Source organism: Aquarana catesbeiana, linkage group LG12, assembly GCF_042186555.1.
Source record: "Aquarana catesbeiana isolate 2022-GZ linkage group LG12, ASM4218655v1, whole genome shotgun sequence".
Classification (NCBI taxonomy): domain Eukaryota; kingdom Metazoa; phylum Chordata; class Amphibia; order Anura; family Ranidae; genus Aquarana; species Aquarana catesbeiana.
Window position 1 is genome coordinate 68,457,826 of NC_133335.1, and position 25,194 is coordinate 68,483,019.

Genomic DNA, 25,194 nt, shown 5'->3' on the forward strand with positions numbered 1-25,194 from the left:
AGAGACATTTTTTGGATCATGTTAGTCCTGTGCGCCCTATAAACCTTTTTTTTATTGTCTATTTATTCTTCAGCCCCAAGCACTTCACAATCCTCACCAGTCAGCTGACCTCTAGTCTCTGCCTCCCAGCCATGCCGTGAACTTAATGGGTGGCTGCGAAGAGGCTGAGTGGGCAGCTGCAGGCTCCAGGAACAGCCCGGCTGGGTGGCCACAGACTCCAGGGACAGCCCAGCTTGGCGGCTACAGGCTCCAGGAACAGCCCAGCTAGGCTTTCACAGGCTCCAGGGACAGCCCAGCTGGGCAGCCACAAAAAGGCTGGGAGAGTGGTGCAGGCTTCAGGAACAGCCCAGGATTCGGTGACCCCTGGCAAATCATCATTCGACCCCCAGGTTGAGAACCACTGCTCTAGAGGTTGCTAGGGGTTCCTTGAGCAATTAGCAATTCTGTCTCTCTGATGAGTTACTACTGACACCAATTATCTTTTTAGCTATTTATAAGAGCAGGTTTCCTTCTTTATTCCTTAAATATAAGGAGCAGTCTTCCTTCTGACCATAACACTAATGTACTATGAGCTATAGATATAGTAATTATCAGCAGGAGTTCCTTGAGACCAGAAATGTATTTGAAGGGTTCCTTTATGTCAAAAGGGATGAGAAAGACTGGTTTATAGGCTTAGATTAGGAAGGAAATAAATTATACAGGTGAATATCCATATCTGAGATAAATCATCTTGCCACCAACATGTCATTCACTTTTAAAGGTGGCCAACACTTCGAAGATAACCCCAATCTCTGTATTGCATAAGCAGGCCACATACATTAAAGCACCCTTGTAAAGCCTGCTCTCCTGAAATGCACATCCTTAATTCACTATATAGGTAAATGGGAACCATTATGTAGCTGCCAATAAGTGTCAGCTACAAGGCATGGAGGCAAGCAGCACATAGCTCCTAACAATCTCTCATTTGGGACTGTCCCTCTTTTAGAACCAAATTCCTTTGTCCACCTTCTCATCTTAAGTTGTCAACCTTTCTGGTTTGACCTGCACAAACTCTTTAATCCAAACCATACATTTTTGCATTTGTGGTCTTAAAAAGCCAGCATAAAAGAAAAGTGGTGAAAAAGAAGCACTGGTTAGCAATTTTCCCATACCAATTCTTGCCAGTCTGTATTACGGGGGGGGGGGGGCGTGGGAGGGGTGTGTCTTTTGCTTACATACTTTGAGCTGATCGGTGCCCCTTCTTTACAGCCATAAATAGTGGGGAGGTATGAGCAATAAGTCTCATTTCCGACAACACAGTCTGAAACCAATGTGCACCAATGCTAAAGTTTTGGGCTGTCAAACATGGCAGATGAAGGGTAAACTTTGCAGTCCATTACACACTAACTGAAGGCATGCGGTTAGGGGCACATCTGAGCAGTAACACAATTTATTACGATTACAGGAAAAACTAGGAATTTCTTGTGTGGAAAACACAGGCTTAAAATGGCTACCTTCCAGGACTGCACGCTATTCAGGAGAAATGTAGGTTAAACATCGCTGCCAGTGTACTCTTCTAGAACTCGGCTCAGCAATACAATGAATACTAACTATGTTAATCTGGAGGGGGGCCTCAGCACTGGACTGTACCATTATAAGGGATACTATACACGACAATCTTCACGGTTTAGAGCTTATACAATTACAATGTAATTAGAGGGTGTGTCCAGCTTTAACCCAATGCTACATATTTTCATTCTTCAGACTTACTTTACTATGTGTGCACATAAATAACATTATCTTAAGGAGAACATATGTATCTATATATATCTGAAAGCAGCAGTATATCACCTAGGGAGCTTCGTATTTGAGAGCAAGGCTTAAATCCTGCCATGTCCTGTGCAAACATGTAAGGTTAGGATTCATACTGATTCTGGGAAGGTGGTGTAACCAGTTCTTAAGCTGTCTGTCACAGACATTACATGTGACTGGTCTCTTGCTGCTAATTTTACTTGAGGGGCATACTTGGCAAGGAGAGACTACTTTGGCTGGTTGTACAATGGTGACATGAGGAGCATACTCTGCATGGGGAGACCACCTCGGTTGGTTGTACAATGGTGACATGAGGAGCACACTTGGCAAGGAGAGACTACTTTGTCTGGTTGTACAATGGTGACATGAGGAGCACACTCGTCATGCAGAGACTACTTTGGTTGGTTGTACAATAGTGATATAAGGAGCACACTCGGCATGGAGAGACTACCTCTGTAGGTTGTACAATGGTGACATGAGGAGCACACTTGGCAAGGAGAGACTACTTTGGCTGGTTGTACAATGGTGACATGAGGAGCACACTCGTCATGCAGAGACTACCTCGGTTGGTTGTACAATAGTGATATAAGGAGCTTACTCGTCATTGAGAGACTACCTCGGTTGGTTGTACAATGGTGATATAAAGGAGAACACTCGGCACGGAGAAACTACCTAGGTTGGTTATACAAAAATTCCATAAGGAGCACACTCGGCATGGAGAGACTACCTTAGTTGGCTGTACAATGGTGAAGGTGGACAGACAGGATTTTTATATAAGTAGCAATGGGCAATCCCAGGCCTATGTGTAGCTTCATAACTTAAATGGCCTAAAAGAGAAACTTTGCTTCATCAACCTAAAAAAACTGATCTGTCCACAGCTTGGCACTACTAATGGGATTTCAATAACCATCATTTATCAGTGTATGAAATAGCAGTCAGCCCTGTGCCCTAGCTTTCAATCATACAACTTTAATTTTCCAACTGCCCAATCTAGTTTTCAGTTTCAGTGGCTTTTTAGGGGCAATGCAGCATTTTGTATTTCAGACGCTATCCTGAAAGAGGTCTGAATTGGTGATAGGTGCAAATGATTTAAGCAGCAACCTCTGGCAAGTAGTAAATTCAACCGGTGAACTGCTAATCACCCCAGAAAGGGAGGATTAGTTTAAGTCATAAAGTCTACCATAATATCCTACCTAAAGCGTATCTAAACCAAAAGGACACAAATGTAACATGTTGAAGCTTACCAACATTTAGATGTGGTGGCAGAATTCCTTTTTTTTATTTGGCTTTTTTTCCTTTATTTGATCTATAGTGCTGTATCTATAGAGTAGCAGTGTTGTCACCCTGAGGCAGGAAGTGTGTTTGAACTACAGAATACCTCCACATCTCTATTATATTGGGGGAGGTGTTCTGTACTCCATAGAGAAAACTGGAATGCAACAGCCAGCAGAGGCAGAACACCGCATGTCATAAGCTTACTAGAGTTCTGGCAGGATCAACCTACATTTTTCACTAGTTGAGATATAACAAACAGCTTACAATAGTATAATGAATACTCATACGATCATTAGAAAGACTAATAATAGCAATTACACAAATGTGGCCTACCAAAGGCTAGCTGCATCAGTGTGGATGAGGCTTAGAAGACATTTGTCTTCCTCTATACTGCACAAAAAGCTTATCCTAGGTTTTTCAGAAACAGAGAATAGTTTAGTTTCTCTCTGATCTCTTTGCTACACTGTCAGAGGCAGATAACACAGCTTTTGTAGTTCTGTGCAGCCTGGCATACGGCTTTGCAAAAAGTGCATGGCATGTGAATGGATTCTGGCTCACGTCCCAGGTGCTGCCCACTCAGACACAGACCCTCCTTTTAAGACCAGGCACAAGAGCAGATCCGTCTGGGCCACCTCCAGAGGTATACATTAACCCCTCAGTACCAGGAAAAATGCTTGTGCTGCCAGGTCTCCTTTTAATGAGCATCACTTGCAATAAATGGGCAGTGAAGGGGTGTCCTGAGCGATGCCAACTACTTTCTCTTATTGAGGAGAACAATCCTTTCATATACATGGTATTAACTTTGAACAAGCCAACAATAGAAACCCCTAGAAAGTTTCAAATGTGCAGGGATTTCAAGGAAGACATTGTTATAAATGAGAGATCTGACTCTATATGGCCACTCTTAAGCCTCGTATACACGATCGGATTTTCGTCAAGGAATTGTGTGATGACAGACTGTTGCCTAAAATCCGACCGTCAGTACACTCCTTCAGACAACTGTTGTCCAACAAATGTTGGATGACAGGCTAGTAAATTTTCGTCAGACAGCGCTCTATTGTCAGATTTTCGTATCGCGTGTACACAAGTCCATCACACAAAAGTCCAAAGTGCAAACACGCATGCTCAGAATCAATGCTCACCAAACACAACATTACCAGAAGGTGCCCAAAGGGTGGCGCTCAAGAGCTGAAATTCCAAGTAGTACGTCACTACATTCATGTTTGTTGGTGGTCAACTGTGTGCCATTAGTATGCAAGACAAGTTCCTGGCAAAAGTCAGACAAAAGTCTGACGCTCAGTTGGCCAACAATCCAAGGCTTTAGGGTTGGTTTATTGTCTGGTTCTACAGCAATTTAACAAATGGGAAGTAATGCTTAAACCATTGAAGAAACCAAAATGACCATTCCCAACTGATAAAAACAGATAATACTGGTCAAAATGATTGATTCTTTTGTCCTGCTCTTCATTTTACTATGCTAGGCTGCCAAGTACTTGTGCTTGCAGCAGCTGTGGTGATGTACCATGCCCCAGGAGACCGCTGTCATGTAAGACCCAGGAGTAGCAGATTCAACGGTCTTCAACTTAGAGGACTGGACATTTCAATGTCCACTGTTCACTACGTCCTTGCAAATTGGCATTAACAAGGCCCTAATACTAACCAACACTATACTACCTTAATACTAATATTATATTATAATAATATTAATACTAGCCAATTAGAAGTTTTCTCAATGAGGGGAGGATGGTTAAATACACTATATTGTCAAAAGTATTGTGACATGAACTTTAAGTTGGCCCACCCTTTGCAGCTATAACAGCTTCAGCTCATCTGGGAAGGCTGTCCACAAGGTCTTTGGGAATGTTTGACCATTCTTCCAGAAACGCATTTGTGAGATCAGGCACTGATGTTGGATGACGAGACTTGGCTTGCGGTCTCCACACTAATTCATCCCAAAGGTGTTCTATTGGGTTGAGGTCAGGACTCAGTGCAGGCCAGTCAAGTTCCTCCACCCCAAACTCGCTCATCCATGTCTCTATGAACCTTGTTTGTGCACTGGTGTGCAGTCATGTTGGAAAAGGAAGGGGCCATCCCCAAACTGTTCCTATAAAGTTGGGAGCATGAAATTGTCCAAAAATGCCCAACCCCTGAAAATCCCCATACCATAACCCCCCTCCACCAAATGATTTGAACCAATGCAAAAAGCAAGGTCCATAAAGAAATGTATGAGTGAGTTTGGGGTGGAGGAACTTGACTGGCCTGCACAGAGACCTGACCTCAACCCAAAACAACACCTTTGGGTTGATTTAGAGAGGAGATTGCAAGCCAGGCCTTCTCCTCCAACATCAGTGCCTGACTTCACAAATGCGCTTCTGGAAGAATGGTCAAACATTCCCATAGACACACTCCTAAACCTTGTGGACAGCCTTCCCAGAAGAGTTGGAGCTGGTATAGCTGCAAAGGTTGGGTCAACTCAATATTGAACCCTATGGACTAAGACTGGGATGCCATTAAAGTTCATGTGCGTGTAAAGGCAGGTCTCGATACTTTTGATAATATATTGTATTTCCTCTACTAATCATCATTTTTAAAAATGTCATTAACCAAAACGGCTGTTAATTGGCTTTGATAGACAGAATCTCTTGGTTTGTAATAAAACCACTAAGGGCACCAAAACAACGCCTTAGTCCAAAAGTTTTTTACAAATTCCACACAAAAGCAACAGGCTGCCAACATGTTTTGAGAGCCATAATTTGCCCCTTCATCAAGGCTGTCGAAATGTTAATAAAGCTCCTCAGCAAACAAATCTGTGGCAGGAGGTTTGCAGGAAGTGTTTGTGCCAGTATCGTCTGCAAAGTTTTAGCACTGATTGTGCCCCAAAACAAGCTGGCTGCCTGGTGCTTTCTTGTACAATTAATAAAAGACGTTGGATTCCTAAGACGTTGTTCTAGCACTCTTATTGGTGCACATGGATTTCCCAGTCTGGGTGACCACTAGCTCTAGACCACCCCTCATTTTGTGGAGAGCTGCTGAACTTAAGGCATAAGGCTCCAATAATGACTATTATCCACTGATCGAAGATTTGTGCCAATTTTCTACCCTTTCTGAGGATCTCTCTGCTGCCACTCTGGAGCTCTGATTACAAAAGATTGTAGCTGAAATCATATCTATAAATCATTTTTATATGTAATTTTCTTTAAGATTAAATCCTATTTGATACCACATAAGTCGATTTCTACACCATTATGCAAAGACCTAGCTGATCGTATAAATGTATTCATATATGTTCTGCTTCAATGGGTAGCTTTAGTCTGCACTGCTTCAATTCAATCTTAATTTTTCAACTCCTGCTGGCTCATATAAGCAAATGACTTCCAAACTGCACAATCTCAGTTATTATGAATGAGGAGAGTACATGATTATATCAGAGGAGCTCTAGGAACTCTGCATCTATTCCAAGTAAACACAACAGATAATGTCATCGAAAAACAGGCTGCCAAGGAAGTCAACAAAATATTATCCACATAATAGATTAAGATCTGCGCTACACAACAATACAGCTTATATTAGAAAGCATGCCAGCTTACAAGGGGTCCTCTCAGCCTTATTATTCTGGGGCAAGTTCCTCTCGGTAATAGGGGGGTGTGGTGGCATTAGTAATGCTGGTGTCGGGGCAGTGGTGGCATGTCGGAGTAGGCGGATGGTGGTAGTGCCTGCATGGTTCAGCATGGGAATCATTGAACTACAGCATCCCACTTCAATCACATGCTAATCCACATCTTTAATCTGCTTATTTACTCAGTCCAGATAGAGGTGGGGGCATCAGCGAAGTGTGGTGTTGTGGTATGCTGAGACTATTTCGTTACAGGAGCCAAGTGGGTAAAACATGGCTAAAATAAAGCAGAAGGGAGTAAAAGAGAATTTGTAGTTCGATTAGGAAGGAGAAAGTAATCGCACAGTACGGCAATCAAATAGAATTGTTCTGACTGCTCTACACCAAGGTTTCCAAACTTCCCAAACAAAGGGCCAGTTTGTGGTCTTTCAGACTTCAGTGTCATCCACTTGGCTGTGCTGTGTTAAGTGGCTGTGTAAATTTCAGGACTGGATGGACAAAAATACAGATCCCTTATCTGTATTTTCTCTGTGTATTAAGACATTATAATGCAGATCAATTTAAAGTGGTAGTAAGCCAAGCAAAAAAAAAAAAATCCTCTGCAAGGCAAAGGCATAATGTGCTAGTATGCATCACATACTAGCACATTATGAAATACTTTTTGGGGGGTCGACCAATATCGTTTTTTCCAGGGGTGATACTAAATTTTTTCGTCCACCTTTCAGGCCGATATCAAGTGCCTATATTCTGTACATCAACGTCACCTGCCACCCAGATGCAGCATGTCCCTTGCCACTGCCACCCAGATGCAGCATGTCCCTTGCCACTGCCACCCAGATGCAGCATGTCCCTTGCCACTGCCACCCAGATGCAGCATGTCACTTGCCACTGTCTTCTGCCACCCATATGCAGCATGTCACTACTTCTGGCAGCCTTTCCCCAGCGGCATCCAAGCAGGTAAACTTCCTCATGCGGGCGGGTGGTGAAAGATGACCTAACTCTCTGCTCGCCCACGGCTGCAGCTCTGTCAAGAGCAACCTTTGCACCCCTGCTGTAGGGGTGGAACAGCAGTGATGCGAAGCGGGCAGTAAGAGATGATGTCATCCCTCTGCTGCCTGCCGCACCGCTGAGAGAGATTAGCATAGACTGCAGCTAGCGACACGTGGGAACAGGGGGAGGAGATCTGACCAATATCGGTAAAATGGATACAGATTATTTGAAAAATGTGAATATCGGCCCCCAATAATCGTCCGCTCCGATAATCGGTCGACCCCTAATGCTTACCTTGGAACGAAGCCCCCCAGCGGCACGCTGTCACCGCTGACAGGGCTCTTCCATCTTCCCCTGGTCATTCTTCTGGGTTCGCGAGCTCTGGCTGTGTGAGTGGCCGGCACTGTAATGACGTCACTCGGTTTCCAGCACGAAACTCTGAAGATCCGGCACGCTATGGCAGACCTTCAGAACGCATGCGCTGGTGACAACATCGGCTGCATCCAGTGTGAATATCTCCTAAACACTGCAAGTTTATGAGATATTCACTGTACCTACAGATACGCTATAGGCTTACCTTTAGGTACAATTTAGAAAAAAGTTGTAGCGTTAAAGAAAGATGGCCATTAAAAAAATAAAATAAAAAAGCAATAAGAAATATGGTAGTTGCTACTACCCAGTTATGCACACTGACACATTTGAGCATACAACACCAGCACGTTTCTGTGCCTGGGAATCAGGTGTTGCATAGAGCCATGCAGCCTGTACAAATCAATGACAGGCTGTCAGATGCCACAAAGAAAAATGCCAACGCTCCCCGCACTCAGAGGTTTTCCACAGTAAGATAGCGACAAATTCATAAGTGCCTGAAATGTTGGTAGATGCAGCCCTCCTCAGATAGGGGAATCCAGTGTAAAGACAAGAAGAACAAGCAGGAGGGTGCAAGCACCTAGTGCATTACCAATGTTTTAATGAAAACTTAAAAAAGGCAAATAGATACTCACAAAGGTACAACATTTAAGCGTGTTAAAAACCACAAGACGCCATGCAGTACAGGATACGCAAACTCCAGCAACCCCTCACTAAGCTGGCGAACTGACGCGTTTTGGGTTTTTCGCGCCCTCTTCTTCTGAGCTCACCATTAGACCTTTGGTAATGCACTAGGTGCTTGCAGCCTCCTGTTTGGGGTTAGAGAATCACCAAGCAATAAAGCAAACATGTAACAGCTACCTAATTTTCATCCTGACAGGTTCTATTTCATGGAGTTTATAAAGATAAATTAGATCAAAATCACAGGTTAGGTTGAAGAAAATTAAAAGATAAATACCAGTGGACAGGAAGAAGCAATGTAAGAGGAGGAGTGTATGTAGGATCGGTGCACAAGATTCTACGGTCCAGTTGTCACTCTTGCTTCCATTTTTTTGTTTGCCTCACTTAACCAAATAATGTCACTCTAAAAAAAAGAACAAAAATTAGAGTAAGAACCTGGGCATGGCTATTCCTATATCCTCTTGCACAGCAATTCTTACAAGTCGTCCCCCCTTACACACACACAAAAATGATGAATGCCTTTAAATCACATATTAGAGAATGGTGGCTAAGTGGCCTGGCCATGTACCTTTGGATATGGGGTTCTGATCTACATGAAACAATATCTACATTGGGTTTATATTTTCCTGTGTCTGTGTGGGTTTCCTGCCACAATCCAAAAACATATGCTGAGGTTAAAGAAAAACTTCACGAAGATATAAAAGCACCATTTAATGCAATTGTATACTGCTTTCAAGCCAAACTCCAGAATCACCTCTCTATATCCATTCAGATTTGGTGTACCAAGTTTGTAGTAGGAAAACAGCCCTCCTAAAGTTTCCCCCTTGGGGGTACGTCATGGTATACAATGCATGCTACCTGCACAATAAATGCTCAGGGCCATAAATGAGGAAGATATACATGTGGCAATGCCCATGTACATCATCTCTGTCTGCAAAGCGATATTTTTTAAAAATGCCATACATCTCTACAATATATGCATGTTTCCCTATGATTTATCCCTTTAAAGTGGTACTAAAGTCTAGTTTTTTTTTTGTTTAAAAATAACAAACATGTAATACTTACCTGCTCTGTGCAGTGGTATTGCACAGAGCAGCCCAGAGCCTCCTCTTCTCGGGTCCCCTCGCCGGTGCTCCTGGCCCCTCCCTCCTGTTGAGTGCCCCCACAGCAAGCAGCTTGCTATGGGGGCACTGGAGCCGATGCTCTGTGTGTCCAGTCAGACAAGGAGCCGTGGCTTGGCACCCCCTCACCCCCCTCTCTCTTCATTGGCTTACTGACTTTGGTTGACAGCAGCGGGAGCAAATGGCACCAACTGCTGTGTCTCAGCCAATCAGGAGGGAGAATCCCTGGACAGCCGAGCCTCTCATGCAAGCATCGCTGGATCCAGATCCAGTTTGTTTTAACTTCTTTTCCATTGTTATTCTTCTTCATTTCCTATGTACCCTGCCGTGGCGAGGTACATAATTTCCCCGAGTGATTTCGGCCCTCCTCCTCCCCCCACTGCCTTCTGAGACCTGTGTGTCCCCCAGAAGACGAGGGGACCACTCAGCAAGCGCAGCACGACTTGTGCATGCACAGTAAGAAACCAGCTGTGAAGCCTGAAAGCTTCACTGCCAGTTTCCCTTAGTTGCAATGTCAGCGCCTGCACTCAAAGCTGATGGGAGAATTGGCTTGGGGTGCCGACACTGCGGAAACCCTGGACAGGTAAGTGTCCATATATTAAAAGTTAGTAGCTACAACTGTAGCTGCTAACTTTAATTTTTTTTTTTTTTTTGTACAGGCTGGAACTCCGCTTTAAAAATAAAAAAAAAACTTGTGCCTTTAGAACCACTTTAAAGACTCTGCAAGTACAGGAAAATACTTATAAACAATAAACAAACAATATAGGGCGCATCAACAATGCATATTACTAAATTATTTCTGTGTTAACTCCGTCATACATAGAAGTGTAACGATAATGTACAATATATTGCCAAAGTGAATGCAGTGCAAAAAAATCTCTGTCGTATATTGAAATATATAGTACATGTGCAATATAAGGCCAAAAAGTGAATGCAGTGCAAAATAAATGTCTCTAATTGATATAGAGCAAAAAACACACAATCTTCATAGTATATCCAATCACCACTTAATAATAAAGTGCATATGCTATCCTATTCGTGTTTCACCCGAAGTGGTATATCAAAGCGCTCACCAGACAGTATTGGCCACAGAGTGACCCTCAGGCATGGAAAAGATCAGATGTTATAATTCATCAAAGGTGACTTCCGAGTATCCTGGCAGAAAGACTCCAATCACCGGACTGCAGGAGTGTGTATTATATACCTTCTTATACCTATATCTCGGTATACCAGTTCACCAACCAAATCTGCAAAATGTGGCTCCACAAAAACTTGGATAGTGTAAAAACGTCTTTTAATCCAGATTAAAACTGCACAGCCAAAAAAAAAACAATGTGCAAGGTACAGGGACAAGAGAACAAACTGGGCTGCAGCTAAGGAGGAGAAGCAGAGACCAAGCGGTACCTTGCAATACTGTGCCCAGTTTGTTCTCTTGTCCCTGTACCTTGCACATTGTTTTTTTTGGCTGTGCAGTTTTAATCTGGATTAAAAGACGTTTTTACACTATCCAAGTTTTTGTGGTAGTACAGTTTATCATTTGGCGCCGTGCCCATTAATATTTTTGACTTGTTACAGGAAAATACTTGTTGATCTGCCAAATATGCACCCAGCTTTTAAGTACATTTGTGAGCTTACAACACACAGCATTGTTGTTTATTCGAATAGTGTCAGCCCTGTCCAGTTGTCTTTTGTTTAACTTCTCAACCTCTCCTACTCTCAGATTTCCACAATAAAGGTTGATCATTCTGTAGTTCAAAATAGGAGCTAGGAGGGCTCTTTGAGATAGCACAAGTTTTTTTTTGTATTTATAAAAAAATATATAACAAAATTCTTCCAGCGGTATATTAAACATATCAAAAAAAGCAATTAAGAGAAAGTTATTTTAGGGTTTACACAATTCTTGCAGAAAATGTGGTGTCAATGACCTGATTTACAAGTCACAAAAGTTACAAATCCTTTGCCATATGTGTATTCTGTTTGCCTGCTGCTCAGCTCTAATTTGCTTCCTATTAAATTGGCCTTCAATTGTGTATGAATGGGAACCTAAATTCTTTGAAGGACAGTGACTGATATGCCTACATGTACAAGTACAGGAAATAACCTGTAGGCACTTTGTAACACATGATATGCTAATTATTTTCAAACACATTTCCTAGAGTAATACAATTCACAAAACCCAAGCTGATTAAAAAAAAAAAGTCAGTAACATGAAAGGTCTGCTGAAGAGGTATCTTCCGAAATGACAAAGCATGAAGCTTTTACTGAAGGCAACAGTGTCTGTTAGTATGATCTGCATCCATAATGCTTCCAAAATGCATGTACCACTCACATCAAAGATTTTGAGACTTAAATCGGACCTTCAGTCAGTTTTTCAACTTTCCATCTATTAAATCTTCTGCCCTTGTTGTTTTATCTTTGGATAGTAAAACATTTTTTTTTCTGCCAGTAAATATCTTATACAGCCCTTTTCCTCTTTCTTGTCTGATCATTAGCTTAGGCTTATGACATCATATGCACAGCCCTCTCTCACTCTCGTGAGAGTTTGCGAGGAAGGGGGGGGGGGAGTCATAAGAGGGCCAATGAGAGCTGCAGAGTTGGAGGTGTGCCTCTGTGAACCCACAGTTAAAATGGCTGGAGCCAGACTTAGTGGAGGGAGATTTCTGAAGCATATTTGGCAAGTACAGAATCACAGTATATAAAAATTATGCAAAGTGGTTGGAGGAAAGCTTCAGAATGGCAAAGATATTTTTTTTTTATTACAAACTATGTGAGCAGACTGCAGTTCCTCTTAAGCTTCTTTTCTCTAGGTAAGCCAGGCTATTTATTTGAACCTTTCACGTGACCCCTGTCTTCTGACGATGCATCTAAGAGTAAACCACACTGCCCTGGGTTATCCTGCAGACAAAAGGTTAATGTTACACAACTGAAAATAGAGGTTCTAAAAATAGTTATCCAGGAGCATCTAAGGATGCAGGAAATGAGAGTGCAAGCATAACCTCATGATCTCAAGACACCTGCAGAAAAAAAGGGCAAGAATAATCCATCTAGAACCAGATACCTGAAGACACCAACCTGGCTTAACCTCTGCAGAACCAGACACCTGTACAATCAGAGCAAGCTTATCTCTCCAGAACCAGACACCTGTAGGATCAGAGCAGGCTTAACCTCTTCAGATCCAGACACCTAAGGACTTGAAACATAATCTCTCTAGAAACAGATACTGAAAGAGTCAGAAGAGGCTTAACCTCTTCACAGCCAAATAGCAGAGAATTCAGAGAAAGTCTAGCACAGCCTCTCTCAACCTTTTTACCCCCGAAATAAACTCTTGAATTAATTGTAACATCTCAGGGAACCCCTACTAAAATCAACTGATCAGGGGTCAGTGGAAATAATGTCACCCTACACTGGTGGTCAGAATCTCCTATAGACACTTAGATAAAAATAACTGAAATAATACCGCTGGTTCTGCCAAGTGTCTTTGGTCCACATTCTATGCAGGAACCATCAGATGGGAAGTCAATCAGCCACAGCTCAAGACACCCCTAGCAAACTTTGAAGGAAACTTGGTTGACAATGGCTGGTCTAAGGCCTCATGTACACGGCTGCTGGTAAACGGACGTTTAGGAGCAGTTGGGCGTTTTTACCAGCTGCCCCTGAACTCTCCTCTATGTTATCTTATCAGTACATGTACACAGGGACGTTTATAGTTGTTTCTAGGCAGTTGAGTTTAGAAGCTTTTTTGGAACGTAAAAAACTGCATTCAGGATGGGAGTTCAGAGACGTTTGAAACTCCAAATGCCTGTAACAGCTGGTAAACGCAGTAACTCACGTTTAGACGCGTTTCGTTTACAGGCGTTTTTCATTCATGGCTATTTAAAAAAAAATGCTTCCAAAACGCAACCGTGGCAAAACGACGCTAAATGCGGGATGTAAACGCGGCAAAACAGAGGTTACTATCTCTCAAGTTAAATCATTCAGGAGAGGTTGTAAAAACGTCCCATGTACATTACGCCTAACAACCAATTGTATAAAAGCAAGTAAAAAGACACCTGAGTGTTACTATTAAAAAAAAAAAAAAAAAAAAAAACAATAATATAATAAAAAATTAGAGCAGGCCGCTCTGGAACCAAATCACAGAAGAACCAGAGCTTATTCTCATTAGAAGAAGACACAAAGGGGTTGATTTACTGGCTGACAAATTAGCTGCTCACTTTGCAAGAGAATTTATTCCAGCGTTAAGGGAATTGAGATGAAGTTTCATTTGACAAAGAATACCTAATCAAGTGCAAGGGGAAAAAAACAGCATTTTTTGCTTGCATATGATTGGATGACGCAAGTCAGCAGAGCTTCACCTCATTCATTGCGGCTGCTTTTACACCTGAGCATTTTCAGCTTATAAAATGCTCGTAAAACGCCTGAAAAAACGCCTGAAAACCACCCAACAAGCAAAATCCAATTAATTTCAATGGCACCTGTTCACATCTGAGCGTTTTGTCACCTGAAGCAAAACGCCTGAAAAACGACCTAAGCTCAAAAAAGAACATGAGCTTCTTTGGGGCAGATTACAGGCGTTTTTCTGCCTTTTACATTGGTGACCTGAACAAAATCGTGGCAAAAACGCAGTAAAAATGCTACAAAGCTGCGCGACTTTGAAACGCTCAGGTGTGAATGCAGCCTAAGCTTTGCAAAGTGCAACTTTCTTTGCAAAGTGAATGACCTGTTTGCCTTTAGTAAATCAACCCCAAAGAATCACAGTAAGTCCTGATTTACAACTGTAACAAGAAAGAGAGAATAAAGTTCTCCCAAGAGGGCCAAGTCTAGGACACTTAAAATTATTGAATCAATCACAGTGTCCTAGACTTGGCCCTCTTGGGAGAAATTTATTCTCTCTTTCTTGTTATATGCGATTTAGGGTCGCTAGGACTCCAACTTCTGGTTATCCATTTGACAAATGTTTGATAATAATAACGACTGATCCAGGCAATCAGTTTATATTTTCTGATTTACACCTGTGCATTTTTAGTGCTTTTTTGCATTTTGCAGATTTGCACTACAGAACGTGTTCCTCAGGAAACCATGTTAAATGGACTGTAGTGCAAATCTGAAAAATGCATAGGTGTGAGCCAGGCCTAAACCTGAAGTACAGGTATATAGACGACCAAAGCTTCTTTGGTTCAAATATAAATTGTCCATTTGGGAAATGGTTCTAAAGTGATCTGAAATCACATACAAATTTTTAACATGGAGGAACCCTTGAGATAACTTAGGCGGCCTATAAAGGATTCACTTTCTTTCTTTCAACCAGCGGGTTGCATGAAAGAAAAATAATCAATTACCCCATCCACACATTCAATGTGTTCGGGAGAATCCAGAGCTATTGTATTTTTCTGACAGAAGGGAAGCTTCCCTGCCCTGGGAATACCCTGATCAGTGCTGGCAGCACTGATCAAGCAAAAATTTCCCATCAGGCTGGTTGTACAGAAGTTGAACGAGAGAAGTCAATCAACCAGCCTTCCCATAGATGTAACAGAATTCGCCGGTCCCTACTGAACCGGCCGAATTTCAATCCACCTATGGCTGGCCTTAGGGAACCCTTACCAATAGTTTACATTGTTGCTCAGAGAAAAGAATTTTCCCATTATATATGAAAACATAGTTTGAATCAGAGGTTACTTACCTGAGAGGCAGAAATTGCTAAGTGCTCAATGAACCCCTAGCAGCCTCTACTTGGGTAAACCACTATTAGGTGTCCCTGAAACAACTGTCCTCACTGGAAGATTCTCCATCTTCCCTGTTTTGGCTACTACTGCAAAATATTTCTTTCTTCTTACTTTTTGCCCCAATATCAATAAACAGCAAAGCTGACAGGAGTTTTAGCATTTCCATACTCTAAAACCGAAGAAAACTACTAGCTTTAGACCACTTTAACCTTTACAGACCTAGACACCTGATGAATTACAGCTGGTTCAGAATAGGGGTGAATGTCAACATTCTGCGAAATTCCTCATTCCAGTGCATTTCACAGAAATTTTGCTTAAAGTGGTTCTAAAGGCAAAATGTTTGTGCCTTAAATGCATTTCCTACATTAAGGTTAAAAATGTTCCATTAGCTCTTTTACAACCAACCACCTTCCCTAAACACTTATCTGCCTCCTCTTAGGATCCAGTGATGTTCCCATCTGCTGCAACGCTCGTCCACTTCCTTGTATCACAAGAGACAAAGGCAGCGATGCCTGCTGCTGTCAGGCAAAGCCTATGAGGAGGGAGTGGGGAGCGTGGCAGAGCCGTGCTGTGTGTGTCTATGGGTGCACACAGCCCCTCTTGAGAGCATGCCCGCACGGGTGCCTTATAGCACACAGCTCGCTATAGATGCACTCGTTGGAAGAAAGAGCGGACAGCACCAGCAGGGAACGAAGAAGTAGGGAGTGGCTCTGTGCAATATCGTTGCACAGAGCAGGTAGGTATAGCATCTTTTTTATTAATTTTTTTTTTTTTTTAATGTTGTCTTTAGAATCATTTTAAGTGAAAACTATTACTATTACATTATGGTAAAAATTTGCCAACAATGTTGGTGACGTTTTTTCAAAACGTATGTCAAAATACAAATAATTTAATAGAAGAGCCCATATTAAATTTCACTGCTCATCCGTATTTAGAAAAAATTACCAACACCATTCAGGAAAATGCACCTTTTATAGAGAAGGGTACTGAGTAAAAACACGCATACAATAGGACGCCAGTACACTATTCCAAAGGTTTTGAGGCAGACCTATTCAGTCACTGTGACAACTATGCCGGTCTGTTTTACAAGGTACAATATGATTTACACATAAAAACTTTAGTCTGCAGACAATTTTAAATTAATAAGTTACATAATTAGGTTGAAAAAGTTAAGTTAATGACTTATGCACAAATCTATAATATATATAGATGGGTACGCAACAGTATTTTATTCTATAGGCTGGTGCACACTGCTCTCTTTTAGTCCACAATGTTTAGCTGCGAAGACTAAAAATCTGCGTTCACAGCCTATGGACCATATTTGATGCTGTAGGAATGCAAACAGTTGCATGCGTATAAGAACCCTACTGGTTACTGCTGCTGCTCAGAGAAACACGGTAAGTTTCAACAATGTATAGCCATGTCAGAGCTGTATACATGATGATGCAAGGTTCAGTGTACAAACAATACCACCTTGGGGTGAAGATAGTAATCATTGTCAACTTTTTATCGCTGTTGCCCGATTTGGCAGACTTCCTCTCCACTACCTGTCTAGAGGCAAATCTCCTAATTTCCTACCTATTTGACAGGTTTCAGACAGAAAAGAAAGTGAGAGGATATACTCTCAAGTGGGACACAATAAAACTGTTTTCCTAGTAACCCTCTCCTTTCACCAAGAAGATCTACTCTCTACAACACTTATCTCTTCCAGAGGCGGCAAGTCTGAATTCTGCTCCTGTAAAGTCTCTAACATTAGATACCTTCAGTAGCCACTTGCCGCCAAATCACATACAGTATCTCACAAAAGTGAGTACACCCCTTATGTTTTTGTAAATATTTTACTATATCTTTTCATGTGATAACACTAAAGAAATGACATTTTGCTACAATGTAAAGTAGTGAGTGTACAGCTTGTATAACAGTGTAAATTTGCTGTCCCCTCAAAATAACTCTCTAGACCTAAACCCTATTGAGCATCTGTGGGGCATCCTCAAATGGAAGGCGGATGAACGCAAGGTCTCCAACATCCACTAGCTCTGTGATGTCGTCATGGAGGAGTGGAAGAGGACTCCAGTGGCAACCTGTGAAGCTCCGGTGAACTCCATGCCCAAGAGGGTTAAAGTGGATGTAAACCCGAAATCTTTTTTTTTTTTTTTTTTTTTTTATCATACTGTAGAGTATAAGATTTCCTATCATTTGAGTCCAGTCTTGCCACACAGAGTTAATCCATCTCTGAGCAATCCTCTTTTATTGTTCAGTGAGATAAATCTTGACAAACTGAGAAAAACTTTGTCAAATCCTCCCCCTTGCTGTGAGTGATTTTTAATTCCCTCCCCCACTCCTTTCTTCAGCAGCTCTGCAAGGATTGGCTGTTTCACACCTCAGCATGATTTGGACTGCTGAAGTCATGTGGTTACTTTCCTGTCTTTTCACTGGATGTTAGAGATCATAGCAGAAGTTCAGTGTTAGAAATACATAGGAGAAAATGCATATTTTATTTATTTACTTATTTATTTATTTCAGGTACTTATATAGCGCCGTCAATTTACGCAGCGCTTTACATATACATTATACATTCACATCAGTCCCTACACCCTCAAGGAGCTTACAATCTAAGGTCCCTAACTCACATTCATACATACTAGGGACAATTTAGACAGGATCCAATTAACCTACCAGCATGTCTTTGGAGTGTGGGAGGAAACCGGAGTACCCGGAGGAAACCCACGCAGACACAGGGAGAACATGCAAACTCCAGGCAGGTAGTGTCGTGGTCGGGATTCGAACCAGCGACCCTTCTTACACCCCTCACAATATTTTATTATATCTTTTCATGTTATCACATGAAAAGATATAATAAAATATTGTGAGGGGTGTACTCACTTTTGTGAGATACTGTACATGTACATGATTGACTGCAAGTGGTTATACCAGGGTTTTGGCTGCAGCTGTAAGCCATCAAAATTTTTAGCCGGCGATTCTCTAACAGTGAAAGCGATCCCAGCAGCTGTATTGCTTTTACAGGTTGCAGAAAAGGGTCCCCCTCCCCTGCCACCTCACTCCTCCGGGTGGGGAGCCCGGCATCCGTTGCAGCAGCTTACAATAGAGATGACAGGAGACAGGGTTGTCTCCAATCACCTCTATGGCGAGCATTTTCGGCACTTCTGGTTAGGGCAGATGTTTCCATAAAAAGAACTGGTCATACTTTATTTTGATCACATGGAAGGTTTACATTTCTTGTGATAGGAATAAAAGTAATAAAAAAAAATTAAAGGGACAGTGTAAAAAGAAAAAAAAATCTAATAAAGTAATAATAAAAAAATTATTAAAGCGCCCCTGTCCCCACGTGCTCACGCGCAGAGGCAAACGCATACGTAGGTTGCACACACATTTGTAAACGTTATTCACCTCACACATGTGAGGTATCGCCGCAAGCGTTATAACAAGTGCATTAATTCCAGCGCCAGACCTCCTTTGTAATTCTAAACTGGTAACCTGTAAGAAAAAAAATGAAATCATTGCCTATGGAGATTTTTTAGGTATCGTAGTTTGTCACCATTCTACGAGTGGGTGCAATTTTAAAGCGTGACATGTTAGACATCTATTTATTTGGCGTAACATCATCTTTTAGCTTACCAAAAATTGGGTTATATATATTGTGTTTTTTTGCATTAAAATTAATTAAAGTGTATTAAAAAGAAAAAAAAATTGCATCGCAAATACAGTTTAACATAAAAAATTGCAATGACCACAATTTTATTCTCTAGGGCCTTTGCTAAATATATATATATATATATATATATATATATATATATATATATATATATATAGCAAAAATTACAGATTTTTACATGTAAACAAAAAGTGTCAGAATAGGCCTGGTCTTCAAGTAGGTAGTTAGCCCCCACGTCAGAGGACATAGTAGTGAGGGGCCAGCAAGAGAGCTACCACAGGGGAGGCAGGCATTTGACACTGCCATAAGTCTTGAACTCTGAAGACCACAGTGGAGCTTGGACTTGGTTCCATCCAGAAATATTGAGCGTCTTCTCCTGCAGGGCGCAGTTATTGAGATCTTTTTGCTGAAGTGAAGAGTTGTATTTGTATTGCTCTCTGTGTCAATGTAAGGGGTGATTTCCTTTGTTCAAGTGATCAGTATCTGGCATGAAGATAAAGGATGCTGATAGCATTTAAAACCCAACAGAAGTTGTAATTTTGCAGCTTTGCGGCAAAATGTGTTTGGCTCAACATCTCTAGAGCAGGCATAATCAGTGCAGTTGTAACCTCTAAATACCCAGAGAGTGGCAGAAGCAACTCTAGGGGATTTTACTTGAGTGTCTTGAGTAGGACTAGTGTGAGACAACTACCAGCCTGAAGCCCCTCACTGTGCACCTCAAAGAAGTCCACAGGAAGTATTAATAACACTGCAGTCTACAGGAAGTCTGTGACACCCAGGGAGTGGGAGACCTACAGATCAAGTGAAAACACACTCTCAGAATCCAGACACCTACACAATAAAAGAAAGAACAAGAGCTTGAGACCCAGACATTGAAAAAGAGGAATCTTAACCGCAGAACAAGATCGCCAAATGCATAAAATCAGAGGACAAGTATAAGGTTAACATACTCTGTGCCAAATACCTGCATAATAAATACGTTCTTATACTGTCATCAATGCCATATAATGGCAAAACAAGTACAAGCTTAACCTCTTCATTTCTATATGCCTTCCAAAACTAGGCTAAAGCAAAAATGGTCAAAAGAACGCAGGAATGTTTCATGTATGAAAATCTTGCAGGCCAGTAGCCTAGTGTCAGATATTTTTTATTGTTAAAGCAGATCTCCACTTTCCCACCCTCCCCACTCCTCTGCTCTCTCAGAATTCTGGAAAATCCAGAGCCAATCACACAAGCAGGAAATTATATATCTGGGGGGCGTTCTGTATACCATCTGTGTTCAGAACACCTCCAGGTTGCCGCCTTACTTTGCAATTTACAGAAGGTAACAGAGCTGCAAATTGGAAACGAAAGGTACTTTTTAATAACATTCAATTACAATATGACTTGTGTAGCAATTGTATATGCTATGTTTTGGATTTTTTATTTGCAATTTTTTTCTGCACAAAAGTGAAGTTACCCTTTAAAGAGGAAGTAAGCTTCCCTTGATTTTATATGCCTATAATAAGGCTTACTTATAGGTACTGTAAATATTTCCTAAACTTGCACTGTTTAGGAGATATTTACTGTATACGCCGCTGATGATGTCATCAGCGCATGCGCTCTGAAGGAACGGCCACCCGTGCCATTTCTTCAGAGCCCTGTGCCGTGAAAGGCATGTGTTTGAGTGATGTCATGCAGCTCTGGTCAGTCACACAGCCAGAGTCTGCGAACCCGGAAGGAATACGGGTGAAGATAGATGAGGCCTCCAGCGGGGACGACGAGGGCTTCCTTTGCAGGTAAGTGTCACATAATGTGCTAGTATACAATGCATACTAGCACATTATGCGCTTACTTTACAGGTCACCAAAAAAAATAGAGGCAGGGTTTACTTCCTTCCTTCCGCAAGGTGCCTATACAGTTCTTGTCTGTGACAGATCAGCCTGATTGTCTGTCACAGAAACAGAAGACCCAATATATACCCAACAGGCCCCCGATATCACCTTTATCTGGAATACCACTTATGGGTGGACTGACTCTTTAAAGGGGCTTGCTCAGAACCCATCCAAAGAGAGCTCTAAACCTCAAACAGCCCTAAGAATTTTAGTTTCAACATTAAAGTGTTACTACACCCACAACAGTAAAATCAGTCTGTATGTATGCATTAAAGCATGCTCGTTATACTCACTGTGGAACCTAAGGGGTTAATCCTAAACATTGTGTAAAAAGTCTATTTGAGCCGGTCTTCTATGATCGTTCCTTTCTTTTACTGTCCCCAATCCATCAGCTGATAGCACAGAGCCTTGGGGGCACTCTGCACATGCTCAGTTTGGTGTGTATGGCTGGAGAGTTTTTTTTTTCTTTTTGGGAGGGTGTATGTGACCAGCACAGGGCCAATCAGCACTGTCAAGACAGAGGGTCAGGGGTCATGCAACCTCATAGGACAATCAAAGGAGAATGAAAACTCCTCCTACAAGCTTTAACCAGTGCTCGGCCGGACACTGATAGAAGTTAAAAGACTGCTATATACAGGCATACCCCACTTTTAAGTACACAATGGGGTTTAATTACTAAAGCTGAAAAGTGCAAAATCAGGCTCCCTTCTGCATAGAAACCAATGAGCTTCTAACCTCGGCTTGTTCAATTAAGCCTTGGTAATAAAACCTGGAAGCTCATTGGTTTCTATGCAGAAGGGAGCCTGATTTTGAACTTTCCAGCTTTAGTAAATAAACCCCATTGTGTACTTAAAAGTGGGGTATGCCTGTACTGTTGATAAGAAAAATGTATTTAGCGGTTTATATTTGCTAAAATAATTGCATGTCCATATTCTGTGTACTGTGGGAGACCTGATAAAGTGAATGCAGGGTCCTGGGTTTAGTAATCAAGAAAAAAATGATCAGCGTTATGCATATGGAGACATGTTGAGGGTTCCTCTACTTGTAGAAACTTAAAACCCTAATTAAACTACTGCTGCAAAAGGTGACTTCTCTTTTATGTTCATATACACCATCCCATGCGTGTCAGTGTCTCATAAGAACTGGGGGTACCAGAGTATATGTTCAGGCACACAAAAGCCAGTCGAACTTATCCAGCTCATATTTGTGCAATGAAAGCATGGGTGCATCCACCATCTCTTAAATGTACATTGCCCTAGGACAGCTGTATAAAGAATTTTAGAGGCCATGCTTGATGGGTGGAGGGTGAGCGTTTTAACTCCTTCGCTGGCAAACACGTAGAAGTCGTGTGAACTAAAAACGGACAACTTTTTTTGGTGCAAGGAAACAAAAAGCTCCAGTATACAATAGCGCACTCTTTGTAAAATCCGAAAGTATGAAAGACGAAGGATGTTCACTACTGCCAAATCACAGCCATTCCCCGACACATACAAAGCCCACAAACTGTGATAGTAACCCCTTAACTTGAATGCAGAGCTGACTACAAGCTCACACACAGAACACAGTCAGAGCTTTGCCTGCTAGTTCATGACCCCTTGTGGGATTAATCCCCCCCACCAGCGGCAGGTCCCCACATGCACATATAGAAAGCACAGCAGACCCCTCCCTACCGCACAGCATAGCAACACCCCACCTTTTCTCTGATGTGTGCTTCCAAACCAAAATTAACCCCTTCACCACGATATTCCCTGCTGAGACACAGCCGCCAGCGCTCATCATCACAGGAAATTGTTACTGTGAACTTGTGATTATAGGGAGCAAAACATTAATTATCAGTGTAGATATATGGACATTTATTACAACACAGCGCAGCAAGATCAATACTAGTGTAATGTGACAAGTTACACAGAGCAGAATGTTTTTTTCTTTATTTTTTTTTTATCTTCAAGACACTTTAGGGTTGATTTACTAAAACTGGAGAAAGCAAAATCTGGTGCAGCTCTGCATAGAAACCAATCAGCTTCCAGGTTTTAGCCCAGGTTCACACTGATGCGGGTCAGAAATCATGCGAGTTCAGCTGAACTCACACGATTTCAAACCGGCAATGCACTCCGACTTCGGGGGCGATCTAAAAGACATCTGTGCGGTTTCAGGCACAGATGTCTATTCAAATTGCCCCCGACGTCACCAAAAGTACTACAGGAACTACTTTTAGGAATCGGTGCAGCGTTGCACCGATTCAGATGGTGATCATAGGCCTCATCCACAAAGGACGCCTGCTTAGTGTTTTTGATCACCTTTTCTACTGTCAGGAGAAAAGCTGCTTAAAAAAAAAAATCACGCAAAAAGCTTTGTATTGCACGTCTTTCTACACATTTGTGCATTAATTTATTCCATTGGCCAGAATATTCATTTATTCTGGCCCATAGAATGCATCAATGTGCAAAAGCACCAATGCACCTAAACTAGTCTAGAATATATGTGCGGTCCTCGTTTTTTTCTGCTCAAAAGCTCTCTTGAATGCGCTCGTGGTGGGGTTTTTTCAGACTATAATTACTCTTCACAATAATTGCATTTAGAAATGCATTTAATTATTTAAATGAATACACAACTGCATTCATTTGCACAAGATCTCAAATCAAGCAATCTTTGAAACTTAATTCAATGCAGCACAGGGTTTCTCAACCGGGGTCCTGAGGATGGTTAAGAGGCACAGCACCCTGTACTCCCCTGGACACACTCACTGCTTACCACCAATGCAATCTTCTCCCTGCCCACCAATGCAATCTTCTCCCTGCCCACCAATGTAATCTTCTCCCTCAGCACACCAATGCAATCTTCTCCCTGCACACCAATGCAATCTTCTCCCTGCACACCACTGTTATCTTCTCCCTCAGCACACCAATGCAATCTTCTCCTTGTACACCAATGCAATCTTCTCCCTGCCCACCACTGTTATCTTCTCCCTCAGCACACCAATGCAATCTTCTCCCTGCACACCAATGCAATCTTCTCCCTGCACACCAATGCAATCTTCTCCCTGTACACCAATGTAATCTTCTCCCTCAGCACCAATGCAATCTTCTCCCTGTACACCAATGCAATCTTCTCCCTCAGCACCAATGCAATCTTCTCCCTGCACACCAATGCAATCTTCTCCCTGTACACCAATGCAATCTTCTCCCTGCACACCAATGCAATCTTCTCCCTGCACACCAATGCAATCTTCTCCCTGTACACCAATGTAATCTTCTCCCTCAGCACACCAATGCAATCTTCTCCCTGTACACCAATGCAATCTTCTCCGTGCACACCAATGCAATCTTCTCCCTGCACACCAATGCAATCTTCTCCCTGTACACCAATGTAATCTTCTCCCTGAGCACACCAATGCAATCTTCTCCCTGCACACCAATGCAATCTTCTCCCTGCACACCAATGCAATCTTCTCCCTGTACACCAATGTAATCTTCTCCCTCAGCACCAATGCAATCTTCTCCCTGCACACCAATGCAATCTTCTCCCTCAGCACCAATGCAATCTTCTCCCTCAGCACCAATGCAATCTTCTCCCTCAGCACCAATGCAATCTTCTCCCTGCCCACCAATGTAATCTTCTCCCTCAGCACACCAATGCAATCTTCTCCCTGCACACCAATGCAATCTTCTCCCTGCACACCAATGCAATCTTCTCCCTGTACACCAATGTAATCTTCTCCCTCAGCACCAATGCAATCTTCTCCCTGCACACCAATGCAATCTTCTCCCTCAGCACCAATGCAATCTTCTCCCTCAGCACCAATGCAATCTTCTCCCTCAGCACCAATGCAATCTTCTCCCTGCCCACCAATGTAATCTTCTCCCTCAGCACACCAATGCAATCTTCTCCCTGCACACCAATGCAATCTTCTCCCTCAGCACCAATGTAAGCTTCTCCCTCAGCACCAATGTAAGCTTCTCCCTCAGCACCAATGCAATCTTCACTCTGCACACCAATGCAATTTTCTCCTTGTACACCAATGCAATCCTCTCCCTGTACAAAAATGCAATCTTCTCCCTGCCCACCAATGCAATCTTCTCCATGAGCA

The 25,194-nt window shown here is 42.2% G+C and overlaps 1 protein-coding gene across 4 annotated transcripts in view; it reads right to left on the reverse strand.

The window, feature by feature from the left end:
* The window catches only part of THRA (thyroid hormone receptor alpha), a 344,747-nt gene that overhangs the window by 222,393 nt on the left and 97,160 nt on the right, over window positions 1-25,194 (reverse strand). For 3 of the 4 annotated variants that reach the window (XM_073608010.1, XM_073608007.1, XM_073608011.1), the window contains exon 2: window positions 8,997-9,122. The exons of the other annotated variant lie outside the window; for it this stretch is intronic. The gene's annotated coding sequence lies outside the window, so the exon portion shown is untranslated. The remainder of the gene's footprint in view (window positions 1-8,996; window positions 9,123-25,194) is intronic. 4 annotated transcript variants of the gene reach the window in all.